General features: G+C 41.8%; 1 protein-coding gene across 1 annotated transcript in view; it reads left to right on the forward strand.

Moving 5' to 3' along the window:
• Nucleotides 1-22400, forward strand: part of UNC13C (unc-13 homolog C) — a 784159-nt gene that overhangs the window by 152759 nt on the left and 609000 nt on the right. The gene's annotated exons all lie outside the window — the stretch shown is intronic.

Raw genomic sequence — 22400 nt, forward strand, 5'->3', positions numbered from 1 at the left:
TCGGATATCCGGATTAATTCGGGTACCCGAGATCCGAATGAGCATCCCTGGTAATGGAACCTGCTTTAGTGCTGCATTGAGTCTCAACTTCTATTCCCAGCAGCTGCCAGCTTGGTGCTTGCATCCCTCCTGCTCCTACTGCATGACACAGGATTGTAAACCAGAGGTAATTAGCACAGAGTAATGTGGTTGCAGGGAAAAATAGCCCCAACAGCACTGGAGCAGGAAAATATTAGACTCTGTTGCACTACTATGTAAAAGGGAGAAAAGGAGAAGGTCCACATAGCTACCCCATATGCATCAATGCTCCTTGGGTGCCAATGACCAGTTATCCTTTCTTATACCACATTCGCTAGCTAATAATCACTGCACACTAAGAACTCCCACTTGCCATTTTGAAGGTTTTTTTTACCCTAGCCCTCACAGTTTTTTCCCTTGTCAAAGTAACTTAGATCACTATGTGTGTTTGTTTGTTTTTTTTGCTTCCAACACCTTAAAGGGAACCTGAAGCATAGAAGACATAGAGGCTGCCATATATATTTCCTTTTAAAGAGTAACTGTCGGGCATACAATCAAAAATCTATTATTTATTTTTATGTGGTAAACAAGTAATAAGGATGCTAACCAGGCAATCCAAAAGTTAAAAATCACTCTTATTTTTCCAGTTTCCCTGGCTCTTATTTGGTACCTCTGCCGCACAAAGCAAGTTGCGGGGCATGCTGGGTTTACGTTTTCTTCTCTACTTTTTCCTCTGACTTAACTAATGCAGCCTGATTTGCTGAAGCCTCTTTCCCTCCTGTTTTCCCTCCCACACCTCTGTTCCTCTCTGATTAGCCAATATTTCTCAATGCACTTTCTATTGCTGAGCTGGGTGGGAGTGTATGAAGAGGGGGTGGGCAATGATACACAGACAGAGTAAGGGAGGGAATGATGTCAGGATTGGTTTCACGATAGACCCAGACAAAATGGAAAATCCTAAGAAAGATTTTCTCTTTTTTTTTTACTATAGAAAAATCACTAAAATCAAAATGTGGGCAGTGCAATACATATGTTATGTAAGTAGAATAAGTATTTATCTACTTATATATGTGGTTTTTTTTTTTCTGAGACAGTATAGCTGTCAGCTCCACTTTAAATACCATTTGCCTGGCAGCCCTGCTGATTTCTTAAGCTACAGTAGCGTCTGATTAACACACCACAAACAAGCATGCAGATCAGAAAATCTTCTTTTATCCTATAAGTTCCTATACCTTTTCTAATGTGGTCTGTCTTACTGCAGCCTTTTCTAGTTATAGTACTGCAGCCTTCTCTAGCACAGTCACTGTAATATCTCTGTTATATAATCTAATCTTCTTTCCTTTGCCGGCTTTGTTGGCTCAGGCAGGAATGTGCTGCTCTACTGTGATAGGGAAAAGCTATGCATACCCCCTCCACGCCCCCTGCAGGCTCTGTATGCTGCGTGTATGACTCACAGACAGAGCTTCTCTGAGCCTATTACATTCTGGTTAGCAGCCATGTTTTTTGTTTGTAAACACTGCCTAAAACTGGCAATTACAAGCCAGGATTGCAGCCAGGATTGCAGCAGGGAGTGGCAGAAACAGCAAAGAGGCGCCCGAGAGAACATAATGAATAGAATGGTATGCTTTTTATTGTAAGAATTTTAGAGTACAGATTCTCTTTAAAGGGAACCTTAACACCAATGCAACACAAAATGAAATCACAGATTGGTAACAAGAAAAACACTGTTAATCTTGTTACAACAGCACCTGTCAAGGGGTGGGATATGCTAGGCCTTAAAGGGAACCTAAACGGGGGTAAAGAGTTTACTTACCTGGGGCTATTACCAGTCCCCTGCAGCAGTCCTGTGCCCTCGGAGCCGCTCTGGAATCCTCCAGTCCCCCGCTGTCACTTAGTTTCGTTTTTGATGACTCACCAGTCGGCCGGCCGCAATGCGTATTATTGGACGCATTACCTACTGCAAAATACGTGTTGCCGCATATCTACGTGTGCGGAATGCGGCAACGCGTATTTTTGTATGTGTTGCGGTCCGCAACAGCACTAATTGCAGTAGGGAATTCGACCAATCATACGCATGGTGGCCAGCCGACTGGTGAGTCATCAAAAATGAAACTAAGTGACAGCGGGAGACCGGAGGATTCCAGAGCGGCTCCGAGGGCACAGGACTGCTGCAGGGGACTGGTAATAGCCCCAGGTAAGTGAAACTCTTTACCCCCATTCAGGTTCCCTTTAAGGCCTAGCATATCCCACCCCTTGACAGGTGCTGTTGTAACAAGATTAACAGTGTTTTTCTTGTTACCAAACTGTGATTTCATTTTGTGTTGCATTGGTGTAATTTTAAAATGTTGCTTTCCAATAACATCAGATTATTCTATGGTTCTGTTTAGTTGACAACATATTTTTAGAGAAACAATAGTATTTGGTTCATATGCCAAGCATTCTCTAATACATATCATAGTAGGTCTGGCAATACAAAGGGAGCATCTGTGTTATGTATTTGTGTTTTAGGGTGGGGGGGGGGGGGGGGGGAGGAAAAAGATAAACATGCATTTCATGAGATTTATAAATGTGGTGCTTCATGGGGAAATGAAAAATATAAGATTCTGTGTACGTGAACATGATGTAGTAATAACTGCTCATCTCAAATGCTTTGCATGGAGGAGGTTTAGCAGTTATCCACATAACACAGCTCAGCTCGGCATCAGAAATGCTGTCAGATGGGAGAAAAGCATGGTCTTTTAATGACATTGTTCTTTTTGTAAACATTGTATTGTATTAATGATATGTTTCAGCTGGCTTGGAACAGCCGGATCTGCAAAATGCTCCAACATTTCCAAAAACAAGAAACTAAAATGTTATATTAAGAAACACATTAAACTGCAACCTGTTCAGCAGAGGAGGAAAAAATGTCAATATTTTTGCAGCAGAATAATATTGAGTAAAGTGCCACTTTCCCAACAACAATTATCTGGTGCACATCGTATATTTTGGTGCCTTTTGGTCACAAAGATAAGGAGGTCGCATTTGGGAAGAGCAAATGAATTAATATTATTCATCCTATTTGTTACTAGCCTGAATCGCTGCTACTAGACATTGCAACATTTTTCATTATTTCTTAACATTGACCATTCATCAAGAATCAGGGACGTAAAGCGCACACATTTGTTGCCCATCTAGACTAGTGGAATATATTAGATATAATTTATAGCCTGTCAGGGCATTGCCCAGTTTCCAAATGCTAGTAGTGTAGCTCATAAAGATTATTGATTCAGAGAACTGTGTGGTTCATGTGTCTCTAGAACCCAAACCCATCAGACACTGTTCATTCTAACCCATAGGTCAAATAGACAACCAAGGATTTTAAACTGTTTTTCTGTAAAAAAAAAAAAAAAAACTAAAGAAAAAAATCCCCTCTTTAATATCCATAAACTGATGTCATTAGCTATTGTGCCACAACATTATTTTAAGATTAATACTTTAAAACTAGGTACACACATAATTTTCAGTTTGCAATGCATTTTTGGTTTTATTATATTTAAAAGGCAAAGTTCTGCAAGGGAGTAATGCCCACATGGTTTAAAGTGAAGTTTCACCTAAAACAGAAATGACATTGCCAAATATTAAGCATCATTTTCATTATAAGAACTATTACCTTATGCAATGTTAAGAATTTGAATCTAAAATTTGGGGTAGCATTTTATTAAAGGGGTTATTTTATAGTGTTATGTGAATGAGTGTTGGCTTTCTTAAAATCTGATGTTAAAGGGTACCTGAATTGAGAGGTGTATAAAGGGTGACATATTAATTTATTTTTAAACAATACTGATTGCCTGGTAGTCCTTCTGACTTCCTTCCTCTTTCTAGCATCAGTAGTGTCTTAAAATGAACCTGACTGCTATTTGTAGCTGCAGTTTGCATATTGGGTGGCCTGGAGCCTACTATTTCATAGCCTTTATTTTTATGGGCACCTATGGCGGCATCCAAACTTTCACAGTGTCCAATATTTTTTGTTTTGTGCAGCAAATACAGCGCGCATATATTGGCAGGTTTGCAGCAGGGATAGGGATATAGTTAGGCAATAGTGGGTGCTCTTTTAAAGTGTCCCCGATGCTTCATGTGACATGAAGAGACAAACATGTGTATGTATAGTACTAAACATATTAACCTATTGCGGACCGCCGCAATATAAATCTACGGCGGGCAGGGGGCGCTGCGGTTCTGACCGGACGTAAACTCTACGTCCCATTGACCGCGCGCCCCCGCCCGTCTCCGCCGCTGTCCCCACTCAGTCTGCACGGAAATGTGCTGCCCTGCCGCCTCTATGACGGCAGAGCACTGTGCGCCGAGCAGGAGCCGTTTTCATTGGCTCCTGGCCCTGTCATTCATGTAAGCCGTTCCCATTGGCTTACATGGAGTGACAGGGTCAGGAGCCAATGAAAGCGGCTCCTGACCGGCACACAGCGCTCTGCCGTCATACCGACGGCAGAGAGAGCAGCCTACGGCGGGGACAGAGCGGCGTGTTCGTCGGGAGCGGCGGATTTTAGCGGCGATTCGTCGGGAAGCGGCGCTTTACGGGACCAGCACCCTCCAGCCCCCTCTGGTCCTCAAGGGGGCAGAGGGTGCTGGTCCCGAAGTGGTTAATAACCAGGGTGTTTTACTTGTTTTATTTTGCTGCCTGAAAGAGTTAATTTTTAAGGATGGAAGTGGCAGCTTTTGCCTTGTCAGTGGCTTGTCAGGAATCTAGTACACATCACTGATAAGCAAATTACAGTTATAAAAGTTTTCCTGGCAGAATTCATTTTTCTACATAATTCTGAGGGCATAGGGAGAAAGAAGGGGTCAATATAGTTCATGTATTTTCTTTTAGGGACACTTAATAGACTGAACAGAAACAGCAAACATTCAATCTACTTTGTAATGTTTAAATATAAAATAAAATCCTAGGATGACTAAAAAAGCAATTTTTAGGAGTAGGAGGATAAATCTCATTAGTTTATTTTTGCCTTGGGTTCACTTTAACCGAACCCCCCCCCCCCCCCCCCCCCCCGGTGAGGCCTAAGCTTAGAGTTTTGGCATCGGAGGGGGAGTGGTTAGGGTTAGGCATTGATAGGGGGTTGGTTATTCATCACAGGGGGCATCAGTAGAAGACTATGTGTGAGCATAGGGTTGGATTTAGCAATAGTAAGGTAATCGGTAACATTTAATGGAATTAGCGCTGCACAATAGAAGGTTATCATTAATTTTACCGATATTCTACTTTTGACTATTCCTGGTGCCCATATTTCCCCCAGTGCCCTTTTTGCATATATGGAACACACTTGCCTTACTTATAGCTCATATTCACTTATTTCTGTCCTAAAAGTCTGAACCTTATTGCAGGCTATGAGAAGATAACTTTACTTGTAGAAGTGAGAATTCACAACAAAGAGACTTCAAATGAAAATTCACTGAGGGGTAGCGCAAAGCCTTCAATCTACAGCCGTTATTTCTAAATATGTCATGTATTTTGTGTCAGAGGAACACACCCAGGTGACTTTCATATTCTCTGTTGAATAATTTGGCAGCTGGTACAATTATAAATGATAATAATCAGACAGCTAACAAATTGATAACAAGGAACATAACAACAACTATTTAAAAAGGGAACACAAAAGGATGAACATCAATTTATCCAAAATGCCCTGAAAGTGGTCTGAAACTCCGACATAATATTCAATAAAAATGTGTTTTCCTACTTTGTATTACTCATACAGTTATCATCATATGGCATTGCATTTTATTCAAACTGCTTTTTATTATATATTAACATCTTCTAATTAGCTGTTTTAAACTGTTTGTGTGCTTGAAGCACAGAGAGCTTCACAGAGAGCTCTGTTTCACTTGTTACACTGTGTTTGCATTCCAATGTTGATACATGTGTGTAAACAAAGATACTATCTCCAGTTTGGATGTGTATTTCAAGTACAATAGCATAGCAGGACAAAGTGCTTTGTTTAACCATTTCAGTGATGTTCTGCGGGAAAAGAAAATCTGGGATAGTAGCTTTCAAGCTTTGAGGAATCTTTTAGAGCAAAGTAGAAATGCTGACTTTCAGACCACTTTAAATAAAAACAGCAATTCGTATGAAAAGTACAGTTCTTTTAAAACACATGCGTATGATGTCCCTTCTCAAAAATGTTCCACTGACTTAATATGTAAACAAACTGAGGCAATCAAAGCCAGCAGTAGGTGATCAGTACGCTGGCAGATGACTATTTAACCAGCAGCTGTAGGCTGTACTAGCCCTACAGTATCACATGCCTATATATAGAGAAGTGTGGCTATTATTTTTTTATTTTAATAGAAACAAGTATAGTAACCTCTATAGCTTGCTCAGGCACAGCAGTCAAAGAAGGCTGCAAGTCCAAATAAATAGTGACAGATTTTTCCTTTGAAGTAAAGAGAAACCTTGCTTCCAGGGCTGTTCTGTGAAAACCATGCTATGTCTGTTGTGTTCCAAAGCCTGGATTGTAAACGTTGTACTTTCGTGACCTCTGTCTCCTATCATCAGTATGCAAAGTCTCAAAGGAAAATTATAGAAAGTTTGTATGAGCAGTAGTAATAAATATTTGTTTAGCCGTGTGAAGGTTGATCATTCTTAACACGTTGATCAAAACAAAAGAAGACGTAATGATTTCAGAAAAGTCTACCACTTGAGGCAGAATTTAAGGTGATCTTCCATAGGGAATCCCTGCTAAATAGTGTTGGTGATTTTGTTTAAGATCATAGGAATTTGGAGCCAAATAATGAAGTTTATTGTGTAGAAATTCTGAATTCCCAAAATCGCAGCTTTTATTTACATAGTTACACTATTTACATATCTGCATGCTAATTACACACTTAGTATGTTTATATCAAGTGTAAATTAGTATTCAATTAAAAAAGAGACAACTCTGATTTGACAATACAGAACTTCCGTACAAGAAACTTCACCCCTGAATTCATCAACATTTAGACAACAGTTTCCTTAAAGCAGTGGCTGGATAGTGCACTGGTTAAAGGCTCTGCCTCTGACACAGGTGATCTGGGTTTGAAATTTGGATTTTCCTATTCAGTAAGCCAGCACCTATTCAGTAGGAGACTGTGGGCAAGACTCCCTAACACTGCTACTACCTATAGAGCGCGTCCCAGTGGATGCAGCTCTGGTGATGTGAGTCCGCCAAGAGAAAAGCATGACATAAATGTTATTTGTCTTGTATTAAATCCATGGAAAGAATTGTTTTTTTATCAAATGTAATCACCATACCATAGTGGAACAGAGCCCCGCCCCCTATTCAAGTAATTTTATAGGCCTATGTATTATAGTGTAACTTTCACTAGCAAAAGCAAGAAGTTTTAAATCAGGATGATACCATTTATTGGCTAACTAAAAATGAATAAAAATAAGCAAGCTTTCGGCCTTGCACCCTTTGTCGGGCTTATATCCTGTTAGTTTGCAGGCTGGTGGTACAGACAACTTATATACATGCAACATCAAAAGGGAAAACAGATATTTTTTTCAAGCATAAATACATGTCATTAAGATGCCTTAATTAAAACAGACCATCTGAATGGGGTGAAAGGTTGTTAGCTGAGATAAGGATCCTTGTTTATGCCATGCTCACAGACCTGGGATTAGGTATTGACCCAGAGGTATCGTAAATTCTTAGTTCACAACTTTAGCTAGAATGGCTGAGAAAGTTGAAATATCATCAGTCTCATACCAATATAAAAAATTGTTGTCCTTATTCAAACCGTTCTGCACAGCTTTGAACCAATTTATAAATTTTGTTTCTGCTATTAATCAATCATTTGACGTTTTGAAGCCACCATTCTAGCTGAACTTGTGAACTAAGAATTTACGATACCTCTGGGTCAATCCTAATCCAGGTCTGTGAGCAGGGCGTAAACAAGGATCCTTATCTTAGCTAATAACCTCTAACCCCATTCAGATGGTCTGTTTGAATTAAGGCATCTTAATGACATGTATTTATGCTTGAAACAAATATATGTTCTCCCTTTTGATGTTGCATGTATTTAAGCTGTCTGTACCACCAGCCTGCAAACTAACAGGATATAAGCCCGACGAAGGCTGCAAGGCCGAAAGCTTGCTTATTTTTATTCATTTTTAGTTAGCCAATAAATGGTATCATCCTGATTTAAAACTTCTTGCTTTTACTGATGGCTAACACGGTACAATACCCTACTGCTTTCACTAGCAAATAAGAAAAGAAAAAAACCTTCATCAGATCAGCTGTATAGCATTGGAATGACTTTTTGCTAGGACATGATTAGGGTGTACAGAAAGGCATGGCATCCTTAGCACTAGCATCCTTGTGTCTTCCTGACATTCCCACATTCATATACTTTCTATTCCTATGAAATGATTGGATTGGTGCACTAACCTTAGAGAAACTGAAATGCTGAAAAATTGTGTGTGGCAAACCCTCAGCAGAGTAGCGTCAGGTGACTGTTTGTGCAAGGTTGACCCACAGCAGAGTAGTGACAAACGCACGTATCCTGCAGGACAGGTGTTGTTGTTTTCTTGACAGAAGGCACTCCACTGTTCCGAAATGTTGGAATTAATATACTTATCTGGTTAAATAGAGCTTGATGACTATTTTTCATACTATGTTGCACACTATGCAAACCATACCACTGCTTCTTATATGTGCAGACATCTGAGAGGGCCCTCAATGACACAGAGATGAGAATTCTGGAAAGTTCTCAGCACAGATCCCTGTACTGTTACTATGGTTTCCACGAAACGTATACATTTTATAGGAATCCTTTAATCTTCATTTTATCTCACCAACAAAATATTTTTATGTCCCTCTGTGCCTCCATTGGAGAGATTTCACCCCAGTAATACATGAAACTGAGAAAGGACATTTAATATAAATCTTATCAGTCATATATCATGCAGGGCAGTTGAAATCTGAATAAAGGTTTCAATTCTTCAGTATTTGTTTTTCCAAAACTTTAAAATAAAAGTTCCTATTTAATTTACAGAACTGTACTGTTTTTTATTTATATTAACAGCTGCCTCTGCATGTAGATTTCAATTTATTTGTTTCCTATTTCAGAAGGTTTCTGGAAAGCATTTGTGCTATCATAGACCACACATTAATGGGCTCTCTTGTTCCTTTGCTTTTGGTGAATTTATGTTTGATGAAAAACGAAAGCACGCTGAAGAGTTTCAGATTGAACAATGCAGTTTACTAGATCATTATTTAATAGCAACAATACTAAAAGATTATTGAATGCGGACCACAGTAATATCTAACATAGCCTTTGCTCATTATGCCTTGAGCATTTACACTACATTTCAGCTAAGTAGTATGGGATTCATTTTGTTGCTTATTTTGTGCATTTTATATCTATTTTAGCGAAATGCACTGGAATTTCTGTTATCTGTAGTTCACCAATCTCTGTGCATACACCCCAAGTTGTCAAGTCATCATTAACTTTATTTATATTCCTACTGGTGTGCAGTTCATTAGCCTATTGCCCACTAAGCATCATTGATATATGCACTCATGACAGATTATTGACATATTTTCAACTGAAGTGGATTTCTAAAGGCTCGTACACATCTAACAAATCCGCCTGATTGTCATCTGATTGTGGTCTGTTGGATGACAATCAGGCATGTGTTTGAGTGGCAAATGACCAGATGAGTGACTAATAACAGGCGGTTTGTCGGATGCATCCGGCGGATTAACTCACATGACTGTTGGGCTGATATTGTGCAGTTGGCCCAGAGTGTACAAGTCATTTGAATGACATGTGCTTGTTTTGAATGGGGCCATATTGTAACGTCCGTTGTTTCGCTTGTATGTAAATGATTAGGTCATTCAGATGGTTGGTGTGCACAAAATATAAGTCCTGTAACATGTTTGTTGATCGTGTCTGTGGTCTTGCACTTTGTTGGATGTGTATACGCACCTTTACCAGCCTCCTGCAGTGCCTTCTGAGACAATGCCATGCATTATTATTTACTCTGTGTTGGGGAGGAACTGTTATTGACACTCAGCCTCAGCCTCACTCCTCGCTCTTGCCAGTTGCAGAGGGGTGTGACTATGGCTGCCACTCACCCTCTTTCCCAAACTTGATCCTGGTATATAGTATGTGAATAGAGATGGCTCGAACCTCCGATTGGGTTCGTGAACTTCCGCAAAAGTTTGGTTTGCGCGAACTTTCGCGAATCGCAATAGACTTCAATGAGGAGGCAATCTTTGAAAACTAGAAACACTTATGCTGGCCAGAAAAGTGATGGAAAAGATGTTTCAAGGGGTCTAACATCTGAGTTTTTGCATGGAGGAGTGGGATAGACGCCAAAAGACCCAGGGAAAATATGGATTTCATGCAAAGCAGCGTTTTAAGGGCAGAAATCACATTGAATGCTAAACTGCAGGCCTAAAGTGCTTTAAAACATCTTGCATGTGTGTACATTAATCAGGGAGTGTAATTAGAGTACTGCTTCACACTGACACACCAAACTCACTGTGTAACGCACCGCAAACAGCTGTTTGTTTAGTGACAGCCGTGCTGGACTGGTGCGCACCATGGCGAGATTGCTCTTCCTCAGTGATATCAGGAAATGTCTGACTGCCTTATCAACTTTCGATGGTTCTTTTTCTACCATTGTTAAAGCTTACATCTATTTTTTTTAATTACATTTTCTGCTGGCTGTTTAGTACCTGTAACGAGAATCTGTTATGGAGGGCAAGTCTGCCATTGTGACCACGGGTAATGGCCGGGGAATCGGGGTTCGATTCTAGTCCGGAGTAGGAGCATGAGAACCGGCTACCATCACCACACATCGAAGTAAGGACCCATTTGCTGTATAAGTAATGTACCTGCCCTGACCGTGCTATGCAGACCAGGCATCTATGGTCAGATTGACCCTTGACCCAGCACAAGATGAACCAAATTGAAAGCATTTGCCAAGAAAGTGTTATGGAGGGCAAATCTACCATTCATTCAACTGTGTGAAACTTTTGATGGTACTTATTTAGTACCATGGTGACCACGGGTAATGGCCGGGGAATCCTGGTTCGATTCCGGCCCGGAGTGGAAGCCTAAGAAATGGCTACCACCACCACCACACATCCAAGGAAGGCAGCAGGCACGCTGTGGGCAAAGGAGCAGGAACGGCTACCACACATCCAAGGACGGTAGCAGGCATGGCATGCACGTCCCGAGGTAGTGATCAAAAATAACAATACAGGAGGACTTTCGAGGTCCTGCTGTATATGAGATGAATCAACTTTAAATCCTTTAACGAGAATCTGTTATGGAGGGCAAGTCTGCCAATGTGCAGTCAAAGATGCAGTGAAAGGTATGCAGTGACTACAAACTAATGATCACGAAGGGAAATTGGCACATGTACATGCCTTTTGTTTGTTGATGCAGCTGCAGTGCAGCCAGAAAAATTAGGCAGGCATGTACACGCACCAGAAAAAGTAGTATAGCGGCAGCTGCCTTAAAAAATTCAGGAATCCTCCTGGAGTCCTGGACCCTGTTGGTGGTGGCGGAAAAGGTGGTCAACCAGCCTGCGGGCAGAGACGCTGTGTGGGGAGCGACTTAGTCTTGGGGCAGGCAGTCACACGGCGTGCAGGCAGAGATGCTGTGTGTGGGGACTGACTTAGTCTTCGGGCAGGCCTGAGCGTGCTCTACAGACCAGGCGTCTGTGGTCAGATGGACCCTTGACCCAATGCTGTGTGCACGAGATGTCACCACTTGCCTTTCAACATCATGCTACAGTTTAGGTATCGCCTTTTTTTAGAAAAAAATGCGGCCTAGTATCTTCCACTGCGGTGTGTGGCTTTGCTTTTGTGTGCTGCTTTTCCTCAGGTAGTCATCCCATTGCAGTTTGTGCTTTGCAATCATGTGCCTTCGTAAGGTAGTTGTCCCTATGCGGGTCTTGGTCTTTCCACAGCTCAATTTTCGGTGGCAGAGTGTACAGATGGCATTGCTCTCATCTGAGGCAGACACACAAAAAAAGTTCCACACCGCTGAGCTCTGGGGTGATGGCACTTTGGTGGTGACGGCCAAGTGAGTGTTAAGTGGGATGCCAGAATCAGAGCAGGAGGAGGAAGATATGTCACGCTTCCATGTGGAAGCTGAGAAAGATAAGATGTTATGTGTAAAATCAACTACGTCCTGACAATATTGGGGGTTGATGGTACTTGCCTTCTTCTGAACACTGTACTTTGGTCGAGGGCCGCACAAAATCATGACAGCGCGACCTTGAACAGACCTGCCAGGTGGCCTGTCTCTGCCTTTTGTTTTGTCCATATTGGGGGGGGGGGATGAAGTGAAAGGTATGCACTGGCTTCACTAATACAATGTGCAGTCACACAGGTGCAGTTAACAGGTATGCACGGAGTGGTATATCACATTGCGTGCACTCACGTAGGTAGGTGGGTGCACTGAACACAACAGGTAGGTATATGCAGTGATGGGTATCACAAATGTGCACCTGTCACACACACGTACCATGAACAGGTACAGTGACTGGTGGTATTACAAATGTTCACCTGTGTCACACACACACACACGTACTGCCATGAACAAGTGCAATGACCGGTGGTATTAACAATGCGTGCGCTCATGTAGGTAGGTACGTAGGTAGGTGCACTGAACAGTAAACAGGTGCAGTGATTTGGATGGGATTACAAATCTGCAGCTGCCTGTCACACACACACACACAGGTAGTCACTGAATGTGCTGGGCCTGGCAGTGACACAGTAGGAATTACACCAAAGGCCAGCTGCGACTGGCTGACTGACAGGGCTGTATATAATGCAAGTGGGCCACACACAAAAAAATAGATCACAAGAACAAGATAAGCTCTCAAAAGAGCTGTTGAGAGATGCTTTTTTAGCAATAAGAATCAGCAAGGAGCAAGCTAACAAGCCTACAAGAGCCTAACTAAGCTTTCCCTATGAAAGTCTGCAGCAGCTCTCCCTTCTCTAATTACTGCAGGCACATGAGTGAGTGCAATGCCTGACGCTGCCTGCCTTTTATAAGGGGGGCTGTGGCTCAAGGAGGGAGTGTAGCCTGATTGTCTACAATGTGCCTGCTGACTGTGATGTATAGCCCTAATGATGCACTATGGGGGCGAATAGAACTTCCAGAAAAGTTTGCGGTTCTCCACGAACGCGAACCACGGAAGTTCGCTGGCGAACAGTTCGGGCCATCTCTATATGTGATAAATTAGGCTGATGCCTGTCAATTATCTTTTATTCAGCATACCTCTATGAATAGATACAGTATGGGCAGGTCTATGAGGTGGCATATGGTCAGTCCTCTAGGTTCTCTAGGAGATCAAGATGGCGCCGTGCTCAGAAGCCTCGGCCACAGGGCTCCGGCCTTTTTCTTATTTTTTCGCCTAGCTTCTCAGCTTGCACCCACCTGACCTCGTAAACCCACCTGGGGAAGATGCGGGGCCTCGGGCGTACAACGGCTAGCGGATCGGGAGGTCAGATGCTTTCCAGCCCACGTGCTCTGCTCCGCGGCATGGATGCATCACTGAAGCCGGGGGAGAGAGGGGACATGGCACCATGCAGCCACTGCCCTGCCCACCGCAGGTGTGCTGGTTCTGTCCCGCTCCAGCCAGTGGGTTCAGCTGATCGGAGCGTTGGAGGTTCAGAGCCCGTGCGCTCAGCGATGTGGGAGATGCCGCCGCGGATGGAGGGAGCTGGGACGCTCTCCTGGTCTGCCTCACTGCTTGCTGCAGGACGCTGGCCCGCTCTCCATCGCTGCTGCCGATGGGAGGCACATTGCCGCTGCACACGGTTTTTGTCGGCGGGCTGCAGCTGATCGGGCCCCGGGGAGACCTCCGGGCACTGCTGGCCGCTCCAACTCCAACACCAGCTCCACTGCCACCTACAGCCGACCCACTCGCCGCCGCTTCTTGCTCGGCCTACATGTGGAGGAGCTCCTCACTGTGAGAGCGGCTCTGCTGGCCACTCCATAGGCAGTCTTCACCGCCGCCTCCAGCCCGGTAGGTCACCCACGTGGAGGAGCTCCTCTCCTCTGAACTCTCCCACAGGCCAGACCACCATTGATGGGGCCACTGCCAGGGCGATCACCACATCTAGCCCTCAATAGTGGCCACAAGGATCCTGCCTCCATCTGTACACTCCACCAGGTCCCCTCTGCCTGCAACCTCCATCAAATGGCTTCTGGGCCTGACCAGCTCAGACTGGGCACCAAACCAGAGCTATGCTAACCCCTCAGTCCAGATGGGAGCACATGGTTTCTCGGACTGATTATCTGACTGTACACAATCTGCAGCCCCAAGGGGGACTCTCTGCCTCTGTCTCCCTTCTCTTGCTTAGTTTCTCTCTCTATTTCTTCCCTCATTCTCCCTTTAGCTATCCATTCTCTCTCTCTCTTTTTCTATCCTCTCTTTCCTTTACACACTACGGGGCATCTGGAACTGCTACAGAGCAGAGCGAGCGCGGCGCCGGTAGATGTGGCTGCTCCCCTCATATAGCATTCCAGACCGCCCCACACGTCCTCCACTAGTCATGTGCTGTATTATATATGTATATGCTTACTTATGTATTATTATATTGTACCTGATTGTATGTGGGGACCCACCGCGCATATGTGTTTGTATCATCACCGACCCTGTATGAGCCAAAAATAATTTGGGGTACAACCCCCGTTGTACTTGGCGAAATAAACAATTCAGATTCTTACATTTTTTTCCTGTAGAATGCAAACGACAGCCTGGCATTGTGCTTGGAGGGGTGTTGTCAGAATCCATTGAGGGCTCCATTGTAGTGTGAAGGAGTTTTAGGTGAAAAGTCCCCATCTATATAAGAAGAGGAAATTCCTGGAACTGTTCTTTAAGAAAAGCATTTATTTTCTTTTTCATATTACTGTGTGCTTCATTAACCTTTAAATGTTAGCTGTGCCCACTCAGTCCCACCTACTATCCAACACATGCACATTTACATAGATAACCGCCAAGGGTTTACATTCATCTCCAAGGTGCTGATCATAATTAGAATGCTTCTACAAGGACATAAAGCAAATTTCATTGCTGCTGACGACACCACCAACCACATTCTTCCCAGAATAATGCAAATATATGCCATATTTCGAGTACATTTTTAATAATACATACCTAATATAAAAATAAATAAACAGACTCTGTCAAGGTGACATTTGTGAAACGGCAAAGGCATTGGTTTTTCAGCACTCCTATTTAATGATTTAAGGAATAAATAGCAGCTCAAGGGTTGCTAGAGAAAGATGAGTAAAGCGTTCTATGGAGCTCTTCAGACTGCCCTGATTCTGTCATTCATAGGCCGACACTAGATCAGAGTTTTAAAGATTCGCTAATCTTTACCCATACATTTCAATCACTAGAGGTACACAAAGCAATCCAAATAAATTGAAATATGCCCCTGTCGCCCCAATTAACTAAAAAAAGATTCTCAAATTCAATAGGATTTTTGTTATTCCTGGCAAAATAGCAGCTTTGAAAATGCGATTCTCGTGGTATGTAAAGAAAACAGGACTCATGGATCAATGTGTCTAAAATAACTAATGCCTCAGGGCTCATTTACACCAGATGTGTTATGTATTTGCCTGCATTTTCTAGTGCACATAAAATGCAAGGACATGAAACAATTCATGGCTGTTCACACAAACACACTGGGCTGATTTATTAATATCTGTGCAAAGAAAACTAGAACAAAAGCAAATAAGCTTTTCAGCGCAACTAAGTGTCAGGTGTGTTAAATAAAACACGGATAGATTTTTTTTCCAAAAACCACATAGAAGGCATAGGGAGCTTCTGCAGGACGGGGGTGTGGGGTTGCCTAGGAGGGGGATGGGGCTACACATGGAAGTGGGTGCTTCTCTACAAACAGAGGGATGCTACACATGGAAGGTTTAGAGCTGGACATGGAAAAGAGGAATTTGCAAGGACTGGGAGTTGGTGCTGAGCATGGCAAGGCTTTTGGATTCAGAATAGGGAGTTACTGCAAATGGAATGTGTTTACATGTAAGAGTGGACTGAACATCTAACTGGAGCGAAGTTATTGTACATAAGGGTTTGCATTTAGAATGATGCTGGATTTAGGGAGGTTACTACACGTTAGGGGAGATGCTGTCAGGGCCGGTTCTAGACTTTTTGCTGCCTGGGGCAAACTTGTGAGGCTACCCCCCCAGTTGGAATGATCGCACAGCACCCAACAATTTGCACCACATGTTATAGCGTGGGTAGCCAGTTAGAAGTGCCCCCAGTGCTTGTAGCTAGGTAGGGTTGCCCCCAGTATTGGTTGGCCAGGCACTCTCTTCACTTCCTGTTTCTGCCTGATGGACGGACCGGGCCTGGCTGCTGTCCATAGAAGTAGGTGGTACAAAATGTTGTAGAGAGAAGAGGGAATATGAGTTCAGCAATAGATGCAAGGATTCTGATTGGTTTCTCTGGATAGCCACTTACCTTTGTTAGTAGGTTTGTACATTTTGTTCTAGTTCATGCATTATATTAGTACATGCATCCTCAAGGGTATCAGGTGTATATTAAACAAATAACCTGCTATTGTCCTGCTATAACTTTTTGGGCCCACCAAGCACTGTATACATAACAATTGATATGGTGCACCAAAACCTGCCAATGGCAACTACAGTGTCAGAGGTGCAAGAAGGGGATGGGGAACAGTTTGTTAATGATTACCACCATTCAAAGTATCTATAGAAGTGATTATTATGAGCACAGGACCAATAGAGAGCTAATACTGTAGTTGAGGGAGGGCCCTTCGGGGCCCCTCTGGCCCAAGGGCCCCGATGCGGTTGAAACCCCTATTGCTATGCCCCTGGGCATCCATAGTTTTAGCACTATGACACAGCATCGCATACTTTTTGCTCTCTGGTATGTCTCACTGCCTGGAAAATAACTACCGTGTTAAAGGACAACTGAAGTGTGAGGAACAATACCAGTTGCCTAGCAGCCCTGCTGGTCTATTTGGCTGCAGTAGGGTCTGAATAACACTAGAAACAAGCATGCAGATAATCTTGTCAAATCTGACAATAATGTCAGAAACACCTGATCTGCTGCATGCTTGTACAGAGTCTATTGCAAAACAGATTAAAGGCAGAAGATCAGCAGGATAGCCAAGCAACTGGTATTGCTTAAAATTATATAAATATGGCAGCTTCCATATCCCTCTCACTTCAGTTGCTCTTTAAAGCAGTGGCTGATAGTCTACAAGAGAGATGCATACTATAGTCATACTATAGTAGTACAGTATCATTCCTCTTTTCCAACCCCCTGATCCAAACGGGTCTTGCCTAGATACATACCAACAGTGTTATATTTTTCAGTTGCACTGTGAATTCCAGCTTCCTGGAAATTCTGTATTTCTTATAGAAGATGATTGACCATAAACAATATTGGGAATATGCATCAGTCAGTAAAGTTATAATCTTGACTCTTGTTCTCTGACAAGTTATGGAGAAATGTTGGTGTATTGTAATTTTAGGTACTGCCAAGGTTCTTTTTTTACCTTTTGGCTTCTTCTTGGAATTATTAATAGTCAATGTCGTATACTGTATTTCAATTATCATTGATTATTAAATATTATTCATTCTATTGACTTCAAACTAGAAGACCAGGACAATGTTAGACTGACATTTAGTGTCCTGATATAGAAAGGTTGAAAACTCAAATAAATCAACAATTGGTTGCAGTTGAAATAGCCTATTCATAAACAGATTAACAGGACTATACTTTATTTAAAGAATGGATGTTCTAAAATATTGAACTAATAATTTCATAGTAACACTCTGGGATGGTTTATTGGTGTTCGTTGAAGTTGGAGAACACAAGTGATTGTGCAAACCTATTTTTTTTAAGTTGAGGTTTCAGAAGTTTGCAGTCGTCACCAGGGAGGTCCAAGTAGTGTGAAATGCTGGAAGGGTAGTGGTGAAGTCCTTGTTAGGCTTTGCTTGTTGTTGTAAAATGCTGCAGTTTCATTAGTATTATTATTTTTTTGTAAACTGAGATTCTCCATCTTAAAGAGAAATTTAAAGGATACCCAAAGTGACATGTGACATGATGAGATAGACATGTGTATGTACAGTGCCTAGCACACAAATAACTATGCTGTGTTCCTTTTTTTCTTTCTCTGCCTGAAAGAGTTAAATATCAGGTATGTAAGTGGCTGACTCAGTCCTGCCTCAGACAGGAAGTGACTACAGTGTGACCCTCACTGATACAAAATTCCAACTATAAAACACTTTCCTAGCAGAAAATGACTTCTGAGAGCAAGAAAGAGGTAAAAAGGGGTATTTCTTATCAGTGAGGGTCACACTGTAGTCACTTCCTGTCTGAGTCAGGACTGAGTCAGCCACTTACATACCTGATATTTAGCTTTTTCAGGCAGAGAAAGAAAAAAAGGAACACACCCTAGTTATTTGTGTGCTAGGCACTGTACATACCCATGTCTATCTCATCATGTCACATGTCACCTCAGGTATCCTTTAAATGAGAGGAATATGGATGTTTCCTTGTAAACAATACCAGTTGCCTTGCAGTCCTGTTGATCTCTTAGGGGCAGTAGTGGCTGAATCACACACCTGAAACAAGCATGCAGCTAATCCAGTCTGACTTTAGTCAGAGGACCTGATGTGCATGCTTGTTGAGGGGCTGTGGCTAAAAGTAATAGAGACACAGGATCAGCAGGAGAGTCAGGCAACCGGTACTATTTTAAAAGAAAATATCCATATCCTTCTAAGTTTAGGTTCCCTTTAAACCACATCAGTGGTCTGTGAAAAAGCAGTTGTGTGTATGAATATTGGCATTGCTGCAGCTAACAGAACAATCTGCCTCCATTCCTATGTGATTATGAGGGGAGTGTTTCTTTTTTTGTTTGCAAAAACGTAACTTTTTTATGCAAATTAATTTTAAATAATTTTACATAATTTTACAAATATAAAATGCCAGGTATGGGAGTTTAACCTTTTCTTGGTGCTATGCATGGTAATTTAAATGGCATAGGAAAGGCCTCTTCATAGCTCCCAACATTTTGAGTTCAGAAAGAGGGACATTTAAGCCACACCCCTGGCACACCTCTAACCACGCCCCCAGTACACCCCTAGTCACGCAAATTATAAAGATTTCATAAGAAAAATGTTGTATAATTCAAACCACACTGGTCCTTTCTAGCCTGGTCCATTTTCCTTCATATTAACATTTGAAAATAAGAAATACATCAATTTAAAGGATGGGAATACATTTTAGAGTCAAACACATTTTTCAGTAGAAAAGTACATATTTTTGCAAAACAAGCCTTCCCTGTGATTACTACAGTTGTCCAGTGATAGCAATCCTGGTGATCACGTGATCAGAGACCACACGGATTGATCTGCGACCATGGTCCAGATGCATTGTGATTCTGCAGCAGCACAGAACAGAGTCTGTAAATGTATGTCTCTACAGCACTGATAATATGCTGTAGGAATTAGTCCTTTATTGTCCAGAAATTGCAAGAGGTTAATAAATCTGAATTGCCTAGATTTATTAAACAAAATATTGCACCAAACACATGTTCATATAAGGAATTGTATATCTGCTCATTCACTAACCTTTCAGCAACCTTCATTGTGGTCTAATATGGCTCAGATTGCTGTTGCAAATGTGGGTCTCATAAATGATAATTAGAAAAAAATCTAGTCTAGGCTTGCTAGGTTACTTATTCTCCAATCTTCTTCACTTCAAGAGAACCACAGTAACTCAGGCTGTTTACCCTCAGATCATCTGAGGCTTGTGATATCATAAATCATCCCAGAGGTGTTTGTTCTACATCAGTCTCCTCCATTTAATGGGAACCTGAAATGTGAGGGATATGGAGGCTGCCATTTTTATTTCCTTTTAAACAATACCAGTTGCCTGGTAGCCCTGCTGATCTGTGTGTCTGAAAAAGGCCAGAAACAAGCATTCAGCTAATCTTGTCAGATCTGACAATAATGCCAGAAACACCTGATCTGCTGCATGCATGTTTGGGGTCTATCGCTGATTAGAGGTAGAGGATCAGCAGGATAGCCAGGCAACTGGTATGGTTTAAAAGGAAATAAATATGGCAGCCTCCATTTCCCTCTCACTTCAGGTGTCCTAACAGAATGTACTTCCTCTTTACCACAGACCTTAAAGCGGAATATAACCCTGCATTTCAACTTTGCTCTAAAACATTATTTACAGCATATTATATGCAAAAAGCATTTTTTTTTTACTAGACCAGCATTGGAAGGGTTAAACACAGAGGTTTAAAGTTCCGTGGAGAGATATGCAGAAGTTCAGATTGTTACATTCTATTTAGTTATATGTATCTATTGAGAAATGTTACACACTCGTTGGCTGTCCTCCAACTCCTTCTCAGTCAGAGAGATGAGTCACATTCAACACTTAGATACATTTATGTAAACAAAATGTATCTATGTCAGCTTCGGATGCATCTGCAGAAATCTCCAGGAACTTTAAAGCGCTGTGTAACCCTTCCAATGCTGGTCTAGTAAAAAAATAAATGCTGGTTGCATATAACATACTGTAAATAATGTTTTAGAGCAAAGTTGAAATGCAGGGTTATATTCCGCTTTAAGATACTTTATAGCACTTCTAATGGCACCTTTTGCACTAAATTAGCCCGTTACCTTGTGTCGTGAATGTCCATCCAACCAAATTTCATACTGATGTAATGTGCATCCCCATTCAGTTTATTGTGAATGGGGATGGGTGGGGGAGGTGTCTCCACTGCATCACTAAACAATATGTGTGGCTGGTGTTGACATAAAGGTCTATTGAAAAATGATGTCGAGCAGGGAAAGATAAAGTTGCTTTGAAAAGTTTATAGATGTCTCTGCAACACAAACCATTTTGTAATTTATTGTTATTGAAATGTAATCAATACATCAGTCCTCAATTGGCTATGAATTCCTCAACCTAGCATATGTAATGTGTATTTAGAGCTATTGCAACAGTACAGTGTATGGTGTATTGCACATCCAAAGTTTTCTTTGTGTCCACACATGAAATGCTCTGAGCATATGCACTCACTGTCCAGGTGCTCACTGAGGGCACGTGTGTGTCGCAAAGCAGTTTTTTTGGCATGTTTCTCCCCTCAAGATAAGGAAAAAGCATGCAATTGTTATGTCAACTGACATCTACACAAATGTTTGGATTTCCTTTAACCGGCTCGTTTCAATGGCTCCTTTCCAGGTGATCACTGTGAGCCAATCACAATGATCACTGAATGGTCATATGAAAAAAAGGCCCTGGTCCCTATGGGGCCAGAACCTTGCAGTCTGTAATCGGTTAAATAGTAGATGTGTCCTCAAAGTGACGTCTTATATCAGCTGAAAGTACACACTCCAGATGGAACTGTTTCCTCAGCCGAGAACGGATTGTGTACAGGTGTACCCTGATCTTATTGTAACGTCTGAAATACAGCAACAACAGTGACACCCGACTAAATAGTTTTCCTCTTTACCCCTCCCACCAGAAGCTGTAGTATTGTCCCTTCTCCCCTCACCGTAGCAACAGTATGCATCACTCTGATATGACAGAGCAAGGTGCCTGTACAACACTTGATCCTTAAATGGTCACCGATCCCATTAGGTAACCACCATTTTTCATGTCTACGCACAATTAGTATTTGAAGAAAATGAAAATCTTTTTCCAGTGTAACTCAATTGTAAAACATTTTCTCAGCTTGCTTACCTTTTTTATGTGCACAAACAGTACGAGCATAATTGTTCCAAGAGTTCCTACTTAAAATGCTAAATGGGTAACCAGCCAATGTGCAATCATTATGATTAGTCCAGCTGTGCAAAGCAAGCAATGAGTCCCTAATCAGTGCAACGTATTATTTGTGCAGATGGGAGGTTATGGGAATTCCTTCACCAGGACAGTACACCAAACATGAACTGTTGCAATGCTACAATAAAAAATAAAATAAATAAGCTGCCTGGCAATTTTTGAAACCCCTAGCTGGCTGCAAATTGAAATGAAAAGATTATTTGAAAAAGAACATTATATTACAAAATGACAGGCACTGACTGTTTATAATTTTTGTAATGGATGTTTGGTAACTCTTAAACAATATAAATATAGCCTGGTTAGGTAAATTAATTTTAAGATGTTGGTTCCATCAAACTAAGTGCTTTTTTATTCTACATAAATTACTTTTATGTTCTGTATCTTGGATTTCCATTTATAAGAGTGGGTTTTATGTTACCGTTTGCTGCATTGCACGTTGTTCTGATATGCACTATGTATATGAGGTACATTAATTCTCATCAATGTTTGACACTTCTAGTGAGCTGCTTGGACAATCATG

Source organism: Hyperolius riggenbachi, chromosome 3 (genome assembly GCF_040937935.1).
Source record: "Hyperolius riggenbachi isolate aHypRig1 chromosome 3, aHypRig1.pri, whole genome shotgun sequence".
In the NCBI taxonomy this organism is placed as follows: Eukaryota; Metazoa; Chordata; class Amphibia; order Anura; family Hyperoliidae; genus Hyperolius; species Hyperolius riggenbachi.